The sequence below is a fragment of the Paramisgurnus dabryanus genome, chromosome 15 (assembly GCF_030506205.2).
Source record: "Paramisgurnus dabryanus chromosome 15, PD_genome_1.1, whole genome shotgun sequence".
Taxonomy (NCBI): domain Eukaryota; kingdom Metazoa; phylum Chordata; class Actinopteri; order Cypriniformes; family Cobitidae; genus Paramisgurnus; species Paramisgurnus dabryanus.
The window spans coordinates 23,544,451-23,568,347 of NC_133351.1; the positions used below are offsets into that span (position 1 = coordinate 23,544,451).

A 23,897-nucleotide genomic window follows, 5' to 3' on the forward strand; every position below is an offset into this window, starting at 1 on the left:
ATGATAAAAGAGAAGCTCACGTTTACAAAATACTCGCAAGACACTCCCTTAACACTAAACTCTGATTAAACATGAGATTAGCCGAGTATTTGGCAAACGCGATCTCTTTTATCATGAACCATTTAGACTCGTCTGCACCAGACATCACACGTGATACACATAAGTTTAAATGACACGCCGAACATATATTTTGAAATGATGAGCCACACATATGACAGGCTAAATACATGTTGTGATGAGCTTTGCATTGTGCTCCCTTGAAAAAGAAGTCACCGGTCGTCACTGCATCTTTTCACACAACTTTTAGTTAATGGTCTGGGGTTCGGTTGCATCAGATAAGTTGGGTGTACTGTAAACCCTATACTCTGGGCTTATATCTATACCCATCCTTCTGATATTTGTACATTTTCAGCACCATAAACAAACCATAGTAGCAAATAAATGAGAAATGACTGATGAACCAAAAACTGAATAAAAAAAAACAGAAAGCTTAATTATATGCTTAATTATATTTTTGACCCAATGTTGAAAATAACCCAGCATTTTTAGAGTGAAGGACTGGCGCGGTCGCTCATAAGGCTTTCACGCCTGAAAGCTTGTTGATCCTCAATGCTATATTAGACCAGCCATTGTCTTTAGGATACTTTTTAGGATACTATATTTTTCTCCATGGACACAAATTAAGACTTTTAACTTGCACCTATCAAGACCTTTAACTTGCACCTACCTTTGACTAGGTGTGACGTGCTCAGACATGTGCTATACAGTTTTCCTAGATGGTGTAACAGGGATAAATTCTAGAACTTAAAGGGATACTTCACCGATTTAGCATTCAGCTTTGTATCTGTAGAAACCCGGCAGTATTACTGAATGACCATGTTTCCCTCCATCATTTCTCCCTGAGAGGAGAGATATCTGCATTTTGGTTCTGCAAAAAAGTCCTCCGATGATGCAAAAATCGTCATATTACATCATCGGAGGACTTTTTTGCAGAACCAAAATGCAGATATCTCTCCTCTCAGGGGGAAATGATGGAGGGAAACATGGTCATTCAGTAATACTGCCGGGTTTCTACACACTAAAAACTCCTGGGTCAAAAACAACCCATAATGGGTTATTTTTGACCCAACTCCTGGGTTAAAAAGGGACCAACTAATTTCTGGGTTATTTCAACCCAGAAAAATGGGTTATTCTTTTTGACCCAACTTCTGGGTTAAATACCTGACCCAACTTCTGGGTTAAAATAACCCAAAATTGTAGTTAATATAACCCAACTTCTGGGTCAAAAGAACAACCCGAATATCTGGGTGGAAAAACCCAGAAATTAGTAGATCCTTTTTAACCAAAGGTCAAAGATAACCTAAATTGTGTAACTATGCCTTATTTCAGAAAAGAAAAATTCAGACACTTACACACTTCAAGCAGTTTTAAATTTTTATTGGATTCAATTAAATTCTATATAAAAATGCACACTTGGACCTATTTATTTTAGGTCACACTGTAATAACATTAGAAAGGAAAAATAGAATAATAAACAACTCTCAAACATTTGACAACATTCAATAATTGGATTGAACTTGAGGCTTTAAGTCTTCAAACATTGGTTGTGTGCAGCTTGAGATCTCCCAGAGGGGAACGGCTGGGATTGCTGAAGGTATTCCACCAGTGCTGGCCGGTTGACCTCTTTATTCGAGGATGCTCGATGCAAAGTTCGTCACAACATGTATGTAGCTTGTCATGTGTGTGGTTTGTAATTTTAAAATATGTGTTCTGCCCATCGAGAGATCCTGTGTGCATCACGTGTCATGTCAAAATAAGTTCCTGCTGCAGACGCGTTTAAAGGGTTTATGATAAAACGGATGCTCGCGTTTGCCAGATACTCCATAATCTCATGCGTAGTAAGAGTTTACTGTTAAGGAAGTGTCTGGCGTGTATTTTAGAAACATGAGCATCTCTTTTATCATAAACGGTTTTGACGCGTGTGCAGCAGGCACTTATTTTGACAAAACACGTGATGCACACAGGATCTCTCGACACGCAGGACACATATTTTGGAAAAGGGAACCACACACGTGACAATCTGAACACTTATTTTGAATTAGCGCATCCTCTGATGAGCAGTCACGAGCCGCCACTGTATTCCACCATATTTGTTCCAACCTAAAACAGACAGAGACAGAAAGATATAAAGTGAATATTGTGTAGAACGTAAATTGTAAGCAAGATAATAGACTACCAGTTTGTGTTATAATGCTGATACTAACTGTACAAGGAAGCCAAATGAGCTGTGGTTCTTAATTGGTGTCTTCATTTTGAGTGGGTACAAGAAAATGTGGGTTGAGAACCACTGAGTAATAAAACTTAACATCTTTAACTTAACTTTTTAGTCAGATTGCTACCCTAGATGGCATCGCCCAAAACTGAAATACAACTGCGAGGAACCTTGAAGTTGTTTTTTTAAACCAGGATTCACCCTTTAGCTTCCACATGAAACATGTCCCTTGTATAGCCTTCTTTCACATGAACAGTATAGTTATAGAATTAAGAATATTCTCTCTCAGAGTAGTGCTGAGAAACTGGTCCATTGTACTTACAGACATTTGGTGTATGAACGCTGTCAGGGACTCTTCAGTGGAATGCCGGATAGTCTTCTTCTCAACCCTGTAGATGGCCTGTAAATGATGACAGAATTTTCATTTTTGGGTGAACTATCCCTTTAAGCCCTATTAAATAAAAAGTATTTCAATATTTTACTATGTTCTTACCTTAACTTAGACGAAATAATACATCCTTTTTTTCTATGCATGCAGTTCATCTTTGTACAGCGCGTTATTAATGCATTTAGTCTAGCCCCATTCATTCCTTAGGATCCAAACAGGGGTGAATTTAGAAGCCACCAAGCACTTCCATGTGTTCCCTATTTAAAGACTGTTACATGAGTAGTTACACCAGTAAATCTAGTGGCACTAAATAATTTTTTAAGCTGATAAAAATGAGAACTATATTGTATGGCGGAAGATCACTTAGTTTGCAGCACTTTGACCTCTGGTGCAGTAACATCATCACTCATCACACTGATTTTGAAAAAGATGAGAGAGTTCACAGGAGTGATGTTACTGCACCAGAGGTCAAAGTGCTGCAAACTAAGTGCTCTTCTGCCATACAATATAGTTCATAGATCATTTTTTAATCCGCTTAAAATATCGTCACCTCTTATTTTGTGCCACCATACTCGTGTAAATACTCATGTAACAGTCTTTAAATAGGGAAAACATGGAAGTGTTTTGTTGCTTCTAAATTCATTCCTGTTTGGATCCTAAGGAATGAATGGGGCTAGACTAAATGCTAACACATTCACGACATGCTGTACACGATGTACTGCACGCATTAAAAAGACAGGGATGTATTATTTTGTCTAAGTTGATGTAAAAACATAGTAAAATATTGAAAAACGGTGTAGTTTTCCTTTAAAGAAAAATGTTTAAAATGTTTAGGTATAGAGAGATGATATGAGGGCAATAAGAGTAAAAAGCTCACCTCAAAAATGTCTCTGTCAGCTCAAACAGCCGCCACTCAGTTAGCTTATCAGTGACAAAGCTGTCCATTTAAACAGACCTGGAGAAAACATATAGAGGTTAGCAACAATTTGAAGACTTGACCTGCTTCTTTAAATCTCACTACTTCAGCCAGTAGAGCACTGTATAATATTATAAGCATGGTGCAGCTGGTAAACATAACTCAAAGCAACGCAACGGTTGGTTTTGCCGGTTGTTGATGAGTAACAGCTGTGAGTGATCACAACACGCTTAAGCAGCCACATCACAGGATAATAAGTGAACAGTGTCCCAATGTCAAGTGAGCTAAAGTCCTTACCAGTGCCCGAACCTGTGTACATGATAAACTGATTCACGACCTCGGGAGCTAGGGAACGAAGAGACAGGGTACAGTATGTGTGTGTACCGGCGGCGCCATTTTGCGTCTGTCTGCGGCGCCGAGCGCCATGTACATAGTTTTAAATTTACACTTATTTGTCTCAAATTCGTCGTTAATGTATATACAGACTTCACCATGTGCTGTAATGTACATTAAATTTTACATTCATTTACAGAAATGAGCTACTTTCATGAAAATTGGTTGATATTGGATTTTCAGGTGATATCCTAAATTCATTCAGTTTACGGACGCTCAGAGGTAAAGTGTTCAGACTGCAGACTCAGCAACGATTGTATTTAATTATACAGTACAATCATAACATAGTACTGGTATATCTTAATTCCATAATGTCCTTAAACATAACAATATTGCTGGCCATAATCTGAGAAAGTGCGGGATAACGTTACCTCGAGTGGTCTTATATACGGCGCGGCGCTTCTCGTCCGGTGTTCCCCGTCCGGTGTTCCCCCTTAACCCCCTTAACGTCGCACGAAGTCATAGCTGCCCTGTACTTATCGTATTTTTACCGGTATTATAACAATGAGATAAGCAACGGGGACATGGACACAGAAAGTTTACGTTACATTGACACTTAAAATACTTGCTTACCTTGAATACACAACGAAGAAGCCCAGGCCAAAACGGATCGAGCGCGCCGCGAACTCCGGTGGCAGTTATTTCAATCGACTGTTGTGAGAAAATTCCAGAACAGCGGGGGGCGGGGCGTTAACCCAGAACATGGGTTAACCTTTGAAAAATAACCCAGAAACCCAAACAACCCAGGAATTGGGTCAAAATATTAGCCCTATAACCCAGAAAATGGTTACTCTCTGAAAAAATAACCCATCATTTTAACCCAACACAAATAACCCAGAATATGGGTTGAAGAAATAACCCAGGAGTTTTTAGAGTGTACAGATACAAAGCTGAATGCTAAATCGGTGAAGTATCCCTTTAAGATCAATTTTATGTCGAGACTTTTGCAACTCATCAAGCTGATGCAGCTGGCCCTTGGGCTTCATGTCAAAAAAGGTGTTATGGATCTGCTTATGCACTATGTTAAATACACTGGTTTAAACAAAATCAAGTAAGGTGTACAGGTATGCATAAAGCATGAACCACCAATGAAAAATAAACATGTTTTTCCTTTTGAATTCATAAAAACTTAACTAAATTCGGTTAGATTTCAATCATTGATTTCACATTCATTTTGATCTTTGACATGACATTAGTCAATATTAAAGATATCAAGGTTATAGTTTCACAGAATTAAGCTGGGTTTTTACAGTTACAGTAGATGTGTTTCCATTAGATTTGCGATATTTTCTAAATGTCAAAAACTTGTGAAATGATGGCATTTCCACTAACCATGTGATAAGTCATTCCAAACATCACATTGACTGATGTTGGTACTGTAGGTTTACCAATATCACATCCATAGCACTAGACATTATTTTTAACCGAATGAGACGTAGGAATATCCAAACATTAATGCCAAGGAAAGCCCCTTATTCTTAGGAGTGGCAATATATGAGGTGTTTCTTAGAGGTAATAGTACATTATTTTAAATCAAAAGAAATGGTGGAGTGTCATCCAAACATAACTGGCAAGAAAAGCATCTTAGACTACATTCACACTGCCATCAAAATCCAATCTGCTCATATGTGACCCATGTCTGTCTCTAGTACCTTGTTCACACTGTCAGTCCAAATCCGATTTTGGCATACCTGTCAAGTATCCCGTTTTGGCCGGGAAAGTCCCGTATTTTACCCTCCTTTCCCGCCGTCCTCCCGTATTAGTTTTTTCCCGTAAATCTCCCGTATTTTAACCTCCGTTTTTACAAAAATAATAATGCCCGGGCGGAGTAATAAAAACATTCCCAATCTGAGCTCTGTCACTAGCCTCACGCAAAAAATCCACAGATTCCGCTAATCCACTTCGTGTTTTCCCGCCCGCTCCGCAGCATCTCTGCGTCCACTCTCTGCCTGGAGAGCGAAGACGACAGTTTCTGAAGTTTGTTGCATTAACAGGTGGATTTATTACATTATATCAGTTGTTAAACCGCAGAATTACAATTTTGGAAGTATTTCGTCCTGTAATGATTTGCTGTCGGTGTTCTAAAAGTGCTTACAACTTAGCAAGCAAACTACAACAAAATAACCACATTCTAACGCTTGTCTAATGGATTTAATGTTCCCGATCAGATCTAAGTTAATATAAACACGAAATATGCTGTTGTTGGCACACTTTGTAGACAAAAAAAAACAAAAACACAAATGCCTTCACAAAATAAAGACAGAGAACGGAAAGGGAGGCTGCTATAGGCATTTCAACATTGCAAACATGGATTCAAAGCTTTATCAAGCCAGCATAAATCATAAATATTTATTGTCACACTTTAATTCTTGTTATTTATTATATATCCCATTATAATCACTTGTAACCACTTGTCTAAGTTAATGCTATAACACATATAATACTTTATTAAAACCATACTAATAGTACCATCCCCCTTAGTGCCCTTTTTGGTTTGGGCCACTGCTCCATCTAGCATTTTAATTTTCTAAATGACTGTTCTCATTACAAAGAAAAGTGAATGGTTTATAAATAATTTTGCCATTAAGGTATAATGCAAAATAAGTTAAATTAAGGCTTTTCAACCTAATGTCAGTGAGTTTTGTACAGATGCAAATTTGTGTGTATAGTATGTACAGTATGAGTGTGACTTATGAAATGTAGTTTTCACAGAGCTGTGTGTTTCACTAGTTTTCTTGCTAATAAATTAGTTTTAATTTTAACACAAATATCGGCACACTATGGTTTAAAAAAATTATCCGGCCCTCACACATCGTGCCGTTATTTACCATCCGGCCCTCAGCGTAAAATGAGTTTGACACCCCTTATATATACCATTTTGTGTTGTCATTTAGGCTATAGCACCAGTCTTAAAATGTAAGGGATACTGGAGCTTGTTGCGTTGGTAGGACTGCTCGCGGTGGGCACCGGGAAAATTTCCCTTATTTTCATATCCAAAACTTGACAGGTATGGATTTTGGTCCATATCCAACTGAAATCAAATCACATTTAGAACATGTGAATGGCCAAAAACTGCATGATTTTTTTTTTCAAATATATTTCAAACTACATACAAAGGTGGTTTGAAATCCGTTTCAAATCGAAATCCATTTCAGTCTGACCACTCTGATCACATTTGTGTAGCTCTCTGGTTACCTCATGTTGTCACATCACGTAAACGCAACCCCAGCATGAACTTTGGAACGGTCCATTTTTGACGAAATGATCGGGTTGTTTGGGAAAGTCCATATTTTGCGGAATACAGTTTCTACAAATGATGTTTTATAAACGTAGTTCGGGAGGAACACGTCAAATAAACTACTCAAGTGCCTCCAGCTGTCTACAATCAGTAATCAAAATATCTACCTAATCAGCATGAAGGCAAGCCCATATATAATCACAGTCAAACTCACCTAAGGATTCTCTACAGTCTTTAGAATCCCTCCCCCACCCCATCTCCTCTCACTCACCAGGTTACTCCCTAAACCTGGGGGGGGGGGGTACTCTGTGTTCGGGCCCATTTCTGAGCTCAGAGCCCTCTCCCAAAACAGCACGCCAAATATGTTTACAAATTTAATCTATCCAACTTATTTGTAAGTGTGAACTCGTGAATGTCAGACGTCTAGGCAGATTGTCATGCCAGTACGACGTCATTGCCATAGAAACAGTTCACACAGCTGTCTGATTTTAGCCACGTAATGTGAACAGTCAAACAAAGCATCGGATCTGAGCAAAAAATCTGAATTTAGCATTAATGTTTGCAGTCTGAACAAATTCTTATACCTTTGAGCAGACACGTATGAGGTGTTTCTGTGAGATTTTAGTACATCTTCAAATAATGATTGTGTGACTTGGGTACATCAGGTGACCTGAAACTATGAATTTTCATTAAAGCTTTACGAAATACACCTTTTCCGAATTGCCTGAAAAACGCAGGCGTAAAAACTTTTTTGCGATATATGGGAGATTTTGTGAAATTGACGTGTATTTTCACTTCGTAATGTCAGTTTGCATTAATTGAAAGGTAGTGGAAGGGCAGCTATTGACGTGGCAGACATTTTTATACAATGTGACTTACAATGCATCGTATACAGTAGACTATTTACATTATATCAGTTGGTGTGTTCCCTGGGATTAAAACTCATGAGCTTTGAACCACAAACTCAATGCTCTGCGATTTGAATACAACTTTGACTGAAAACAAGACAAAAATACTTGCAGTGTATAGTTTAATATTTTTTTGCTACAGTATCTCTTCTTCAAATTGTAGCTTGTAGAGTTTCTCCACACCCTGTCTGGGGGCCTTAGGCACATTTCTGAATGAAGAGGTCATATTTTAAGCTTCTCCCGGAGGACATTTCTCCACAGTATTTTGACACTGATTTCAATATTCAGGCTCCAAGCTGTTCTACAAGATCAAAAATGTCCATCATGCTCTCCAACACCCCTGTGCCTCTAAAGGTGAGAAAACAATTTGCTTTTGTGTTTACAAAAGCCTGTCCTTTGCCTACAATATCTCTTACCTATGCCTTACCTCATTCCCACATTTCATTTGTTTGGAATCTGTTGGGACATGAGTAGCTTTTATGGAAAAAAATAATGTAAATATAAAGCAAAATAATCAAGGGTCCAGGAATACCTTTGGGATTGATGGTACTCTTGTCAGAGGTGACAAAAGGTTTGTAGAGGAAAGTGAGTAAAGACGGTCTTTACTTTGTGTCAGCCTGGACATAGACCTCAAAAACATCTCCTGCATGTCATGATTTGAAGTGTGAGATCATCCATTAACTCCCACACTACTTTATCCACCTACTACTCATCCAAAGTTATTTTAAAAAGTAACCTTCATATTCTGTCATATTTCTCCAACTCCACTTTGATTTTCTTATCAACACAGCTACCCTTAGGTTCACCCTTACACTAACATTCAGCCCTACAGCCATCTTCTCACACTGAGAACCTGAAGAACTTGACACCCTATGAAAATGTGGTTAATCTGTACTGTAACTTGTACAATTCTCACACAATTTTGTCTGAATTGAGTAAATGTTTTTTTCTCCTCTTCCCTCTCCCCCAATATGTTTCTAGACACTTTCTAAACAACCTGTTGGAAACATCAATCTGGCTGCACGTCTGTTATCCAAGGCTTCCTTGTTTTACTTCTTATTAGTTTCTATGGATTATTTGTCTGCTACTGTACATTCAACCTGATCAAACACAGAGTGTTGATGTTGATGTTGAAGAGATGACTGTGGCTCAAAGAGATTTGAAAAGCATATTCTGAAGCCCAATCCTCAAAAGAGGGTTTTCATGGGGATAATACTACTAGGGGCGGTTTCCTGGACAGGGATTAAGACTAGTCCTAGACTAAAATAAATGTAAAAGCTGTCCAAACTAAAAAAAACTTGCACTGACATATCTTAAAATACATCAGTGTCCTTTGTATTACCTCAAAATGCACACATGTAATGTTTTTAGTAAGGCATGTTTGTTAAAACTAGTTATATTTCCTAATTAAACTAAGATCTAGTCCTGGTTTAAGCTAATCCCTGTCCGGGAAACCACCACATAATGTTCAAATAACTTCTAGCATTACTTTCACAATACTGTTGCCCAGGGCCATCGCCAGAACATACAGAACGGGGGGCATTCTGTTTTCACGGGGGGCAAACTTCATAAAGTGAAAAACTGGACGTTTCTCAATCCGAAGGCCGCCTCTGGAGGTCGCATTTGCAGGTTTCATTCGTAAACAAGCCTGGTTTATTTAAGTTAACTGAGCATTACATTTGCAAGTAATAAGCATATTACATCAATTTACGAATAACTAAGAATAATAGTCAAGTTTATACTTGTTAATATTCTGAATTAAGACCGTCTTGATGACGTATGCAGCCTACAAATACCACCTTTGGAGGCTGCAGCCTTCGGATTAAAATAAACGGCCACAGTCTGAACAAACTCATTTAAAAAAGACCAATACAAGTCCAGTCAAGGTCAAGGACAACATAACACATAAGTTACCTCACGCCTATACACGATGTAACGAGTCTTCGTTACATCGTAATAACAACAATACATACCGGGGTGCAAAACAAACGTGATCTGTAGCATATAAAGGGATACTCACCTTAAAGCAAGTCACAGGAGTAAAATCTCATAAGAACTCAATCTTTCCTCTAATGTTGATTTTTGCGCGTGAGTTTTTCTCAGACATGAACTCATGATGGCACAATACCCAGCAATAACCAGCTGCCCCTTACGAAAAATTAACCATGGTTTTACTACAGTTAAAACAAAACAAAACAAAAAAAGGCTAAAGGAATAACTAGTGACATATAAACCTAAAATACGGTATGCTTATGTAACAGGTCGGAGAAGCGGACCGCCCCTGTCGGGGGTCACGCTCCTCCTAGTTCCACCCCAAGGAGGTCCCAAAACACCCCAATGACAAGACAAACAAAGGAATAAAAATTAACACATTTTATTAAATATTAAAAACACTTAGGGGGAATTAAATACTTAAAAAAAGGGGATCTCAGTCCTTGGCTGTGGGCAAAGGTAAGTACATGATGGGCAGCAGCCTCAACGATCTCTTGTTTCCCCACGACTCATCCAGTCTAGAGTGGCTACTGACGACACGAACACAGCATAGCACTGCAAGATTTCAAGTGTACACACTCACGGCAAAGACAAGGACTCACCCACTGCACTCCATACACTCTAAGTGAAAAAGGGTCAAAAACCACAGTATTCTGGAACTTGTCCTGGGACTCGTCGGGCGTTGTAGTTAGTAGACGACCAGATGATGGACGTTGCCGTCGCGGTTGCTTACGTCTTCCTGTATTCGTGCTTCCCGGCTCACCCAAAACTCTGCTCCGTAATGGGGCCGCTGACCTGTTTACCAGGGGCTCACAACACACGCTGAATAATGCACCTTCCACAATAATACACGGTACAATGTCCAGAGTCACTCACAAATGATGATAACACTCTTCCTGTGTCTCCTTCTCCTTATAGTTGGCCAATCCTCTTCATACCATCGATTTTCCATTGCTGGAGATCGCCCTTGACGATACTTCCGGTGAATAATCCTTAAGACTGTTACTCAAACACATCGATGATGCACATATGCTGTCTCCTCCAAACATCAGTAAAAGTCATATACTGTCTCCTTCTTCACCCAGTCAATATTATTCTCCACCTTCTCCAAAGCTGGCTCTGCCCAGACCTGTATGCTGCTTTTCGGATCGGCCTGAAGGAAATGAACTCCGAACTCAACTCGAACTCCTCTTGTTCCGTGGTGCTCCTTTAATACAGCAGCTACACTCCTTTCTTTCGCCTCCTTCGGCTCCGCACTCTTTCCGCTCGCATCTTAGCGATCCCCGGATCAATGGAGCCTTCAGACTCTTCAAAAGGTGTGTGTGCGCATGTTTGGCCCACCCTTGGCAGAAAGGAGCTCGCACCGAAATCAACCGCCTCCTCTTGTGTTTCTACAGATCTATTTATATCTGATTTATGTCTCATCTTCAACACATTCTCCAATCATAAGTTGCCACATTAAATCTTTACACCTGTTGCTCATAAAGCCCGATTGTGTTGCCCCAGAGAACCAGGAAGTAAGGGTGTTTGTAAAATTTGGTCCGGGCGGAAACCATCTTTGGGCGGAACCAATCTTTGCTTTTAGTTCCGCCCTATAAAGGCACTCTGTGACACTTAAGGGCGATTTATCCGTAGCCTGTGCGTAGCTCTGCGTAGCCTGACGCGCACCTCACAAAATTTCTAACAGCGCGTCGGCTCTACGCGGACCGCAAACGCTGTGATTGGTCCACCAGAACCCCTCCCATCAGGTAAAAAAACTGCGTCATAGGTTTTTCCGTTTGAGACGGTGAAAACAAAGATGAGCCAAGTTGAGGAGTGATTTAACTCAAACTGCAACATAAGTCACTGTTTATTTAATTCCATCATTGCTGGTCTTCTCAAATTATACACAACAAGTTGCTATTTCTTCTTCGTTTGTGGGTTAACTTGCTTAGCTTCTTCTTCTGTGACGACTTCTGGTGCTACTGTGGTTACACGTGTGATTACTGCCAACCAGCGTTTTCGCGTGTGTTTGCACGTCGACGCGGCAACTGCAGGCCCCCTAATGCCCCCCTGTGGCAACGGGCCTGCAGTTGCCATCAGAGACGTTCAGTAACGTTTTTTTTGTACATCTTTTGTACCTTTAAAGGGGTCATATGACGTCATTATAAAAACATTATTTTGTGTATTTATTGTAATGCAATCTGTTTATGCGATTTAATGTCACACATATACATTATTGTTCTGAAAATCACGGTGTGCCCTTATTGGCCAGATATCCAGTGCGTTATGATTGGCTAAATACCATAATAGTGTGAAGGAAATGCTACGCCCCTTACCAAAACACAGCGTCTACACGGCATGGCAGCGGCGGCAAAAATACTACAGCACAGATAATAGTTCTACCTTCTTTCTTTGTGTATATTTGGGTGGTGGTATGCAAACCTTAGGTATGTGGGGGCATTTTAGGAAGGCGTGGATAAGCCTTTACTTTTAGAATATCTCTTTGGACTTAATCTTTGTGACTTAACATATCTTCTAAATACACAGCTTTTAACACTCCAAAAGACAAAACATGAAATCGCATCATATGACTGCTTTTAATTCTTTTGGATGTTTTTTTATGTATTTTTAGTACCCTTATTTTGAAATTCTAAAAATAACCACCACAAAATCAGTACTTTATGAAACCCCAAAACTAAGTATAATAATAATCATGAAATCCTTGTGGGATGTCAGTACTTTGGGTCATATTTCCAAACCTGTCTGACCTAGCCTTCTTTTTAAATTTATTTTTTTAGGTTTAAAATGCAGCCTTGTGTATGATGAATAATTTAACAAAGGTTAACACAGCAAAACCCAGATAGCACACGTACGTCTCAGATACGTATCTGCGAGGTAATCACTCAGATTTCCATTCCGTCTGGAAAACGTATTATAAAGGTCGTTTGCCCATATGAATTACGTATCTGAGACGTACGAGCCCAGCCGTTTTGAAGACGCTTTTAAGATCTTTTCAAGACGCTTGATATTTAGAATGATGGTTGGTAGATGTTTCTAAGATATTTCCAAGATGTTTCTTAGATCTTTAAAAGATCTTTATAAGAGCTTTAATCGAGCTCTTTCTAAGATGTTTCTGAGAGCATTAAAAGATCATTAAAAATAAATTGCTCTAAACTACGTCTACACAGTTATACACACATATTATTACAATATATCATTGACAACAATTAAAACAGTATTTTCAATAAAACAGGCAGTTGATTGCGTAACATTTATTAAAATTAGACAAAAGAAAACATTCATAAGATGCATATTTACACGAGTGTATGCAAAAAAAGCAACGTTTTTCTATAACATACAAAGAAACACAATATCTTTAAATTAATCAAATGCTTCCTCGGGCAAAGAACATCTTGGAAGGAATTTCCGCGTCTCCTTCAGTTGTAGACGGACGGATTCTTCATCTGCAGCAGCTGCATTCTAAAAGAAACCATTAAAAAAATAAGGAAAAATTAATTTTACAAACTATGTCATATGTTTTCTTTGTTTCCTCAATATAACTCTGATTAGAATGTCAAACAAAGATAAAATCATCCGTATTAATCGTCAATATCGTGTATATTATTAATATGAGCGTCTTTGCGTTAAATTCGTGCTACACCACACCATGCACTTATATCGACGTCGCAATGCAAAAGAAGAAGGGCAAGAAAGAAACCTGTCCTGGTCTGGCGATTTAAGGGAACATTTGTTTAAGGTATGTAGTAATAATACATTTTAATAATGCTGAGTGTGGGATCAGTTAACTAGAAATTTCGTTGATAATAAGCAATGTATGTAGCCTACAGTAACTAGCTAGTTCACGTTAAATATTTTATGCACGTGTCTGTGGTTATTTTAGGTTTTTGATAGTTAATTTCACTGATAGTTTGAGCCCGTGTAAATTTCTTAAAAAGCTGTAATTATTATTTTATTTAACATTATTATGTTTGCTGTCAAGACTGATATTTATTTATATATATTTATTGACGTTGATATGTAAACTTAACCTACTCAGTTGTACTTGACTAATGCAATAATGACAGGTCCACCTGTTTAAGTATATTGTAAAACATTTGAACATAACAACATTTGGACATAACATACACACATTGTTTCCGCCTGCATCAATTTAGTTGTATAGCTGCATTGCTGGTTAACAACTCTGGGCAGATTATCCATGTTCTTCTTTTATGTGTAGCTGCTCACCTTAAACAGATACAGTACATTGAAGTAATGTTTAAAACAAATTAAGCCCTATAATATTGTTTATGTTTACAATAATTGGTAAAAAGTTTGACGGATAAAATGGTTCTTACCATTCTCTATATAAGCCCCTCTGTCTGTTAACTTTTGTTTGAGCCTGTCTAGATCTTTTATCAGTCTAGAAAGATGTTGGAGAAAAGACATCATCCTCTTCTATAATCTCCATCTGTAATTGGACTAACAACTGGACCAGTGAAGGCAGGTGACTCCAAGATTGTCTTGTTTACAGCTGCAATATCAAAAAAATAATTGAATTGAGGCTTTTTATATACATTTAGTATTTTTTATTAAAATTCATAATGAGCATATGTATACATTGATTTAAAACAGTACTCAAGACTGTAGATTTACTGTGAGGTTTTGAATGTTGGACGGATTATCAGACCTGCATCTGCCTCAGACATGTTGATGTTTAGCTAATGACGATTTTAAATACATTTATTTTTATTTTTTTTAGGCAACTTACTCTCCATTCGACCTTGCAGGTCACACCATGGTCTCAAGAGTGAAAATGAGTGCTCTATGGATTGAACAGAAAAGGTAGTATTAAACAGTGTTATGTTGTATTTAAATGCCATGAACAATGCGTTTATGTTTTCTTCCTAATTATGTCAACAAATGCTCTTTTACCTTGCATGGTACTTTAGGTGTATCAAAACTCCAACCATCTGTATGAGGGTCTGGATGGATAAAGGATGCCCACTGGAGCTGGAAATGATGGATCAGGTCATTTTCATTTGTCACATTTACAAAGAAGCACACTCTAAGGAATGCGTTACCCTGTCTGTGGCAAATACACTAGACACAAGTATTGGGAGGCCTCATTCTAATAAACATGTTTATTTATTCCAGTATGTCCAATCAAAACAAATATGCTATATGCTACACCATATAATACCACTACAAAGAGTTTTGTTTTGATTTTTGTTGCAACAGTTTTGTAAGTGCCTTTTTCTGTTCCGAAATGACTACAGCTTCTTGTACAAGTCATTGATAGGTTTAGGTGATGAGTTGTTGGCTAAAAACCTTTGAGTCATATCAAAGGTGTTAGCTGAGTTAAGGTCTGGGGTTTATTCAGACCAGTCAAAGTTCTTCCACACCAGACTGAATCACTAATTTTCTGTTTGAACCTTACTTTGTTTGTAGGGTCATTCTTAAGTTGGTATTGAAAAAGGGCCCTGCCAAAACTCTTGCTATAAATTTAGCATCAAAGTTTTTTTCTAGAATATCATATGCTGTAGCATTAAGATTTGTGCTCATGGAAATAAGTAAAGTATTTAAACCTGTTTATTAGAAGGAGGCGTCACAATAGTTATGTTTATATAGTTTATGTTTAACAAGCCAAAATAACTAGGGCTGCTTCTTTTTAAGAACTTTTGGGTATTTTTTAATCAGCCAGAGGAATAACAGTCCTTAAATGTGTAATGTACTGCCATAATTTGTAATGATCAAACGTGACGTCAGATTCTTGTTAACCTACTGTGTTCTTTCTTGATGGTTAGCCGAGTGTCCCAGGACAGAAAATCTGTTTCGTATGGATCAGAGTCAGACATTAACATCTAATATGTAATATCTAGTGATATGTTTTCTTAGATAATGCTGTGAACAAATGCTCTTTTACCTTGAATATTAGGTGGATCCACACTTGAACCATCTGTATGATGATCTGCACCCACTGGATCTGTAAATGGTGGAGCAGGTAAGTTTCACAAGTAAACAAACTCAAATCCTATTCAGACCATTCATGATTCCAGCAATAACCAAGTTTTCTCGTCACAATAAGACTGCATATACATTGCAAATCTTAATGCACAGATCATATTTTTTTTGACTATATTCATTTTTTGTTCTGCTCTTTTTATATTTACATAAGACACTATTCATATCTGATATCTGTGTTACAATAATTTCCAAAACTACAGTTAATATGAGTGTCATGATTTGCACTTGAGTTTTGTATCGACTTAAGCCAGGGTCACTGCCAATTTAGGAATGTTTTAATTATGACACTTAAACAATTGCATATGTACTTCGATAAAAGTTTTTGCAATCATGGAAACATAAGTGAATCGCAGACAGCATTCTTCTTTTACGAATGTAAAATGGCTGGAGTAGTGATGTCACTAGCTAGATTAATTTTCATTTGACCTCCCCCACAGAAAGACACAGCACATCATTATATCGTTGGCTCCGCCCACTGGTGTTCAGTCTAAAGTACTAGTTGTTGACAATCATAAAGTTGTAATAACAGTAAGATTGTGATGTCAGACAAACATTGTGCTGTTGCTGGCTGTGGGAAATTAGTGTCTTTGTAAGGGTCGCAAATAATTTGAAAATATTTATGTTTCAAAATATTGCCCCCCTACCATGAACTAAACTGGACTGTTGCAGAGAACAAGTGTAGTAGGGTACGGAGCGCTCACACTAGTCACACCAAACTTTGGAGGTAAAACATACTTTGGTATGGTACAGTATGCATAGTGTGAATACCCCATAATTTTACTGTAAACCATGCCGCTCCTTAGAGCTTATTTCTTTGTATATTTAAAACATTCTTCATTCTCTTGTGATTATTTTTGCAGGTTTCTGAATTGATGTCAGATGCAAAGCAGAAGCTTATTTTCTTCCAGTTTGGCTTCATTGTGGAAAAATGCTGGAAACTAAAATGCAGGTGACATTCTTTTGTTTATTGAAGCTATGACAAATAATTTGTCTGTTTAGTTAATGTTTTATAGAGTGTAACTGTTCCTAAACATTGTTCCTCGAGGTCCTCTGCTATTCACATTTTGTATGTCTTCCTTATTTAACACACCTTATTCAAATCATCAGCTCATTAGTAGAGATCTTCATGAACTGAACTGAGGCTGTGACCAAATGTTCACACTTGTTGTCTTTGCACTAGACTACTTACATTACGTTTTTTTTTTGTATTTGGCCTAAGTATTCTAGTGGGCGTGAAGATCCCAAGCGTGCATGTATAATTATTCATCCAATGGGACACACTTAGCATGTGTAAAAATTTCAATCCAGGTAGTGCCAGCAATTTGCACAAAAACGTATTTGTGTTTTATTTACTACTTTTAATTTATATTTAACATTTTTAAGTTTTTCTGTAAATAAAATGAACACTCTGAAATGAACATTTGCTTATATCTAACTTTTAGATGCAGAATTCTTTGCTCCTGTAAAAAAGCTCTTTGTTTTGAGTATGTAGCTTTATTAAAGTGTATTATTTATTCAGTAGTCCCTAAATAAACGACACAATGTTGCAGATGTTTCACAAAATGCATAACAATAATGCAGTGAACACCATAGAAATGTTAACATACAATTAAAAGTCTCATGCTTTACATCCAGAACATGATGCACGATAGGATGCACAAAGTGATATTTGGACGCAGCCTTAGTCTTCAAATCAAAGAGACATACAGAATGCACAGAGCAGTGGGACTCCATGAACAGAGTTGAGAACCACTGCTGTAACTCATTATATGCTTACCTGACTCATGCAGAATTCTGGCCTGGTGTTTGGTCCCCACTTTCTCTGGCTTGTGTCTCCATCATCATTACACTCTTGTCAGTGTAATAGTATCGTCGTCTACGCAGACTAACCAGGACTTTGTTACTCAGCTGTCCCTTCTCCTTCAAGCTACATTTTTGTCAAGCTGCAACAAGTTGGAATACATAATTATTAACGTTTAATGATTTTGATGTATGAAATATGTAACAAAAGCAAAAAATGTATAGACATTCTATTAAGAAATTACCTTTTTGTTGTTTGTTTACTGACCTTTCAACCATATTGCATTTATAATTGATCATCATACCTTTGGTCTACTGTTAACAGGCTACTGTAGAAAACAAAGTCAAACAAAAAAAGAGAAAAAATTATAAATGCTGAATGTGTCTCATCTTAAATACATTGTTGTTGTTTTTGTTTCATTGAATTTGGATGTTTTGATGATTTAAGGAAAATTTACGTAGCATATATATTGATGTTTTAAATCAGAGTTTGTTAATGACACTTAATCATTAACAAACATTTAAAAAGGTTTATTACAATACTAATTGATAATATTAATGTAATAATCTTGTTTTGTTACACCCTAAATCACTGAGCGCACAAACGCTACCCCAGTTACAAGCATGAGTGGTTGACTTCATGCAGACATGCGCAGACATTGAAGTACCGCGAGAGTGATTCAAATGCCCACGAAACAGTGTAATCACGCGGTACTGTGATGTCATACTGGTTAACCTAAGCCACGTGAAGCCGGACACAAGGGCTGCACTCATCTTTGGGCTGGAGTAGCCTGTTTTTTTTAAGGCTCCGGTGTCTCGTCGCGTTAAACGATCGCAGAACGATTTATTTCTCTTTTTCACCTCGATCTTTGGCCTCGTGTGATTTACCAAAACCAACATGTGAAGTTACAACGCTGACGAAGTAGTTTCATCAGTAGAGGTAAGTAATCAACATTATGTTATGCATGTAGTGGATCTACAGATTGATTGTCGTATATGATCATTCTTTTTTTGGTTTGTTTGTTTGTAACGTTTATCAATGCAAGCCAAAATCGAGCTGCAAATCCTGAAGGCAACGCACGTTGAACATGTAACCGTTTTCTCAGCGGTGGTGGGGTAAACATTTGCTAAGTTAGCCTAGACCAGCCCCTGTTTAACTTAAAGTTACTTGAGTTATAAAATGAATCTTCCCGCCCGACTTGCTTGGAGTAAGTTAACGTTATGTAAACGACCGGTATTCAGTAGAAGCCTTAAAGTTTTATAGCGAAGTGGTTTGATAATTATGTTAATATATTTTATCACTTGTATTAGCTATAAAGTTATTTATATCTGTGAATTAATTCGTATTTTTATCAGTTTCTAACAACACATACATGACAAAAGGCTAACGTAACGTTAATAACGTACGTTAAGTTACTTACCAACACGAACAAACTGACAGACAAATTAACTTAAAGCCAACAATTACAAAAAAAAAAAAACATATTATAAATGAATATAAACGTTATGTTTACGAATTATATTATTTACATGTTAATAATGATGTTAAATGCGAAGAAAATGTTGAAGTGTGCCTGAGGAAAAACGGTCATATGATGAAAATGGCGCTCACGTGACGTACGAATGGCCTCGCGACCACTGCTATATGCTCGCGACCAGCTCGCTTGCTCGACAGAAGGGTCAACTTCCTGCTCCAACCTGCAATTTGAATGCAGGGATAATAACAAATAACCAAAGTTTAATAATATTGCTGGATTTTTTATAATGCTTAATAAATGATGCGTGTAAATTTACACATATTTATTACGTCACTGACATTGTTTTTTATTGCGTTTATTTCTTTTATATTGATTTGAAGATGAAAACCTTATTTAATTTACCTAAAATTTGTTTGTGTTTAACACTGATTTATGTTGTTTTTCTGTTTAATATTAGTGTGTCCTGGTAAACGTGTGCTCGGAAACATGCAGATTACAGTATTTACAGAGCCGACCTTGAGGCACCCACTGATGGATAATCTGTTTACCTAAAAACAGGTAATGTATAAACATTGCAAATATAATGAATTCACAAGTATATAATTTCACAAATATTAAATATTATTAACAATTATTATTAATGATGTACATATTAAATTACATATTATACATGTTCAGTTGTTCTGTTAAGTTATTTGAAGGATATGCATGGTAGATCAATTAGATTATCTTTCTCACTAGCTATAAGCAGCATATAAAGCAACTTATTGCTCATCTGCTTGAGAGAAAGTTACTGCTGGGGCTCTCCTGCTAAGGTTGTCTTAATTCTAAAAAGAAATTAAGTCATTTAGGCTTAGGTCATAGCAAGTTTTGAATGAATGACTTCACAATCTGTTTTAATAATGTTTATTTACAATGTATTTTATTCCACTTACCTGAATCGTGCAGAGGCTTGATGTTTAGTCCACCGGTTGTCTTCTCCAACCTCTGAGTGAAGCCACCACGAGTGGTCGTGTTAACCAATTTTTTTTATCTTAGTGCACAGTGAGTGTGTCTACATAGTCTAAACGCTTAATAAACTGATAACGTGTAAGGTCATTTAAATGCATAAAACGTTTTTCTTTTATAGGGTAAAGCCCATAAATGGCAAAAACTGATTGGCACAGGTAGTTTTTTGCTCTTAAACCAGATTTTAACGTCTTTTTTGCCGTTTCGTATGTGCGTATGTCTCCACCTGTGATAGATAAACTTCACAAATAAAAGTAAATTAAAGCGCTTGAAACATGTTAATGTAGTAAGCTGATTTTTATAATATCATAATAAGATAATTGTCCTCTTATTATGTGCATGTAAACATAATCAATGTCTTTGTTTATCCTTTGTCTCAAGTCACACTGAGTGTGAGAAGTCATTTGTCCAGTGCTGTCGGGAAATCTATTGATAACTGCAATTCCTTCAGTCTAACATGATGGTTGAATTACACACAGATAAACTCCCACTTTATAGACCACAAGATTTGAGTTCAGGCAGATTAAGATAGTTGATTGAGTTTAGTTGTAATTGTTTGGCTGTTGGCTCACATTATTATTGATTTTGACAATTTTCTTACAGCCCTTGTCTGTCAAAATAATGCAACCTCTGGTTGTAAAGCAAATTTTAAACTGATCTTCTTCATTCTGTCACTAGCCCACCACAATCCATGTTTACCAGCTGTGGAAGTGCAGGCCAAAAATCTTCCTTCACCTGTGGGCCTCTTCCCACATGTAGATAAGGTAATTAATTATTTGGTCACTGTTTCTGTCACTGGGGCAAAATAACTGCCCTAGAGAACATGAAGAATAGCCAAAACTGTGGTATTGCGCTAGCCCTAAAAATTTGTGAATCTTGATGTTTCTAACACATGGTACAACCGCTTAGTAGGCATGGGCCAGTATAAGATTCTGGCGGTATGATTACCTTTAGCAAAAATACCATGGTTTTACAGTGTTGCGGTATTCCCATTGCTACACTAAATTTTTTTATTTTTAAATGGCAGGTAAAAATAAAGCCTTTAAATTATATTATATATTATATTTTCAAAATGTATATTACATGTAAACATCAAATCAATCACATGACTTAATGATTTAATGAATTTTGTATAAATACAGTTCATACCTTGGAGACGGTTTCACAGACCATTTTAGTGGTTTTGTAACCTTGACTGTTTAAAACCTCGGTATACCTTGAAACTGGTAACCAGCCCATGCCTACTGCGTAAATCTATTATTAAAGGGGACAGAGAATGGAAAACCAATTTTACCTTGTCTTTGTTGAATAATGGTAGTCTACCCACATTCACAAACATACAAAAAGTGCTAGACATGCTAAACATCTCAGTCTCATAGAAATTCCTCTTTTAGAAATGTCAGTCAGAAAATGACCCAATCTGAAAAACTGATGCTTATGACATCACAGGCATCTAACTGCCCCTCCACTTTAAAATAATTGGCTGTATTTTTTGAGTGGCAGCAAAGTCAGCCAATCACTAATGAGATCGCAATGAAAACCAGTAGGGGGAGCCAAATAGGTGCTAAACCACTTGTTTAAAATCCGCCACCCTAATAGAGCTATCTGAGAGAGGTTTTTAGGAAGCTTCTAAGGCATTACAGACCCAAACAAAAAAAAATTGTATACATGTCACATCACAGAACAAGGATAAATACCCCGTTCAATCATTCTATGTCACCTTTAAGGTGGTTGACAGGTCTGTTTGCATGTTATTGCATTGGTAATAATTTATTGTTTATAGTCCAATATTGATTGTGAGAATTATTTCAATTTCCTTAAAAATGTTCTAACATCTTTTTCCTTTCTTTTCTTAATGCAGCACTTCAGGGGAAACCTGCCTGTGATCTGCTAAGATGCACAGATTCAACTCTGGCCCATTGTCATCCCAACACCTCATCTGCCATCAGTTTCGTTTAGTGTCGGTCTATTGCAAAAGTTCTTATAAACTTTAAATGAGACTTTGTGTTAAGCAGGGGTTTCCAAACTTTTCATTCCACAACATATTAAGCCCAGGATACACAGCAGGATTTTTGCAATCCAATAAGACCTTATCACACTGTGTGACAAGGATTGTTTAAACTTCAGCAGTAGACTGTCGATGAAGACACCTATTGCATCTGAGGCTGCGACATCCGTTATCAGCATGCGCTAGTGGTAAACAAATACAGGTATGCAGGTCGAGGAAGCAAACACGTTGTTGATGTGCGTTGATCATGCTGAACTTCTTACACTGTCATAAAACTATCGTAGGTGTCTTTGGTCCCAGGACTGGGAAAACAGACGTCTTTAAACCTCTCACACTGTACGAGATAGGACCACCAATTAAGAGCCACGATCACAGAAATCTCCACGATGGTTTCACGATTGGTAATCTTTCATCTGGGACAGCCAAAAATCGTGCCGTGTATTATGGGCTTTAGACAGGTGTAATCTTATAGTATATCAAAACCATTGCTAATAATTAATTGGACAAACCATCACTACAATGCAACACTCACTATCTTACAGTGCGACCCACAAGTGGGTCTTCACCCACAGTTTAAAAACCCTGAGTATGAGTAAGTTGTATTGTAATTAAAGTCACATCTAAGTGTTATGGAACAGTTTGTCATTATATTCACAGTATTACATGGTTCTTTCAGCAGTTACTACGTTACAGTGCTCTTAAAGTGTCCTGATCAGCTTTGGGTCTTGTGAAGTAATGTAATGAGAATGTGATCAATATCTTTGCAGTATTTTTGTTACACTGTGGCTGTAATCATATTAACACATAGGTTAAACATTTTATTCAAATTTTGTAAACAAACTAGTCAATATAATTCATGCTGTGATGCTGGATTAAACTTGGTCAAATGATTGTGTATTGTGTTTTCACTTTTTTATGAGGTTACTTCATCTATATAAACATTCTCAATATCACCTTTGGTTTGCTCAGAGTTTGTTCAGATGATTTTTAAAATTAAATGTGAAAATGCAAGGTGTGTTACACAATTTCAATGGATGGCGTGGGGTCAAAAACTATCAAAAGTTTCAACCTTAGATATATAACTGTTGACAAACACACTTAATGTAAGTCACACCCAGTAATTATAATAAGCAGGAATTGCAGTAAGCAGGGTCACCTTAAGATAATCAGCTTGTTGGCAATTGTTTTATTTAATTAAATGTATAACTTTATTCATTTCAGACTGATAAAACAGTCAGAGGGGCAGTGGCTGTTGGCAATGATGTTCCTGTGTGTTTTGTATTTGTTAATATTTTGTAGTCAGAAAGAGTATGAGATCACCTTTTCTTGTGCATGGTGCTTTATCTACGGTAAGTGCCTTTTTAACGTTTTGGACTAAACGCAAAATGTCTATATTGTTTTTTTTTATTATACGTGATATGGGCTTTTATTAATTATATTTAATTATATTTTTGCTTCAAAATTAATGCCAACCCTTAAAAACCTGT

General features: G+C 37.2%; 4 long non-coding RNA genes across 6 annotated transcripts; 2 read left to right on the plus strand and 2 right to left on the minus strand.

Moving 5' to 3' along the window:
* Positions 1-1,422: 1,422 nt before the first annotated feature.
* LOC135731088 (uncharacterized) lies at positions 1,423-4,671 on the minus strand. 2 transcript variants are annotated; one of them, XR_010526184.2, is made up of 4 exons: positions 4,543-4,671; positions 3,538-3,615; positions 2,595-2,672; positions 1,423-2,160 (listed from the first exon to the last, which is right to left on the minus strand). It is a non-coding gene; the product is annotated as an uncharacterized lncRNA (long non-coding RNA). The 2 variants fall into 2 exon arrangements; XR_012335128.1 differs by lacking the exon at positions 4,543-4,671 and adding an exon at positions 3,874-4,131.
* Positions 4,672-13,430: 8,759 nt separating this feature from the next.
* Positions 13,431-17,994, minus strand: LOC135731092 (uncharacterized). 2 transcript variants are annotated; one of them, XR_012335134.1, is made up of 8 exons: positions 17,894-17,994; positions 16,016-16,075; positions 15,875-15,919; positions 15,025-15,102; positions 14,861-14,914; positions 14,448-14,623; positions 14,240-14,337; positions 13,431-13,569 (listed from the first exon to the last, which is right to left on the minus strand). It is a non-coding gene; the product is annotated as an uncharacterized lncRNA (long non-coding RNA). The 2 variants fall into 2 exon arrangements; XR_010526189.2 differs by having other exon boundaries at positions 14,240-14,623.
* Positions 13,707-17,994, plus strand: LOC135731091 (uncharacterized). Its single transcript, XR_010526188.2, has 7 exons — positions 13,707-13,846; positions 14,491-14,596; positions 14,852-14,934; positions 15,042-15,120; positions 16,028-16,093; positions 16,977-17,065; positions 17,907-17,994. It is a non-coding gene; the product is annotated as an uncharacterized lncRNA (long non-coding RNA).
* A 735-nt stretch (positions 17,995-18,729) lies between these two features.
* On the plus strand, positions 18,730-23,423 carry LOC135731090 (uncharacterized). Its single transcript, XR_010526187.2, has 4 exons — positions 18,730-18,856; positions 19,852-19,952; positions 21,081-21,166; positions 22,264-23,423. It is a non-coding gene; the product is annotated as an uncharacterized lncRNA (long non-coding RNA).
* The last annotated feature ends 474 nt before the right edge of the window (positions 23,424-23,897 follow it).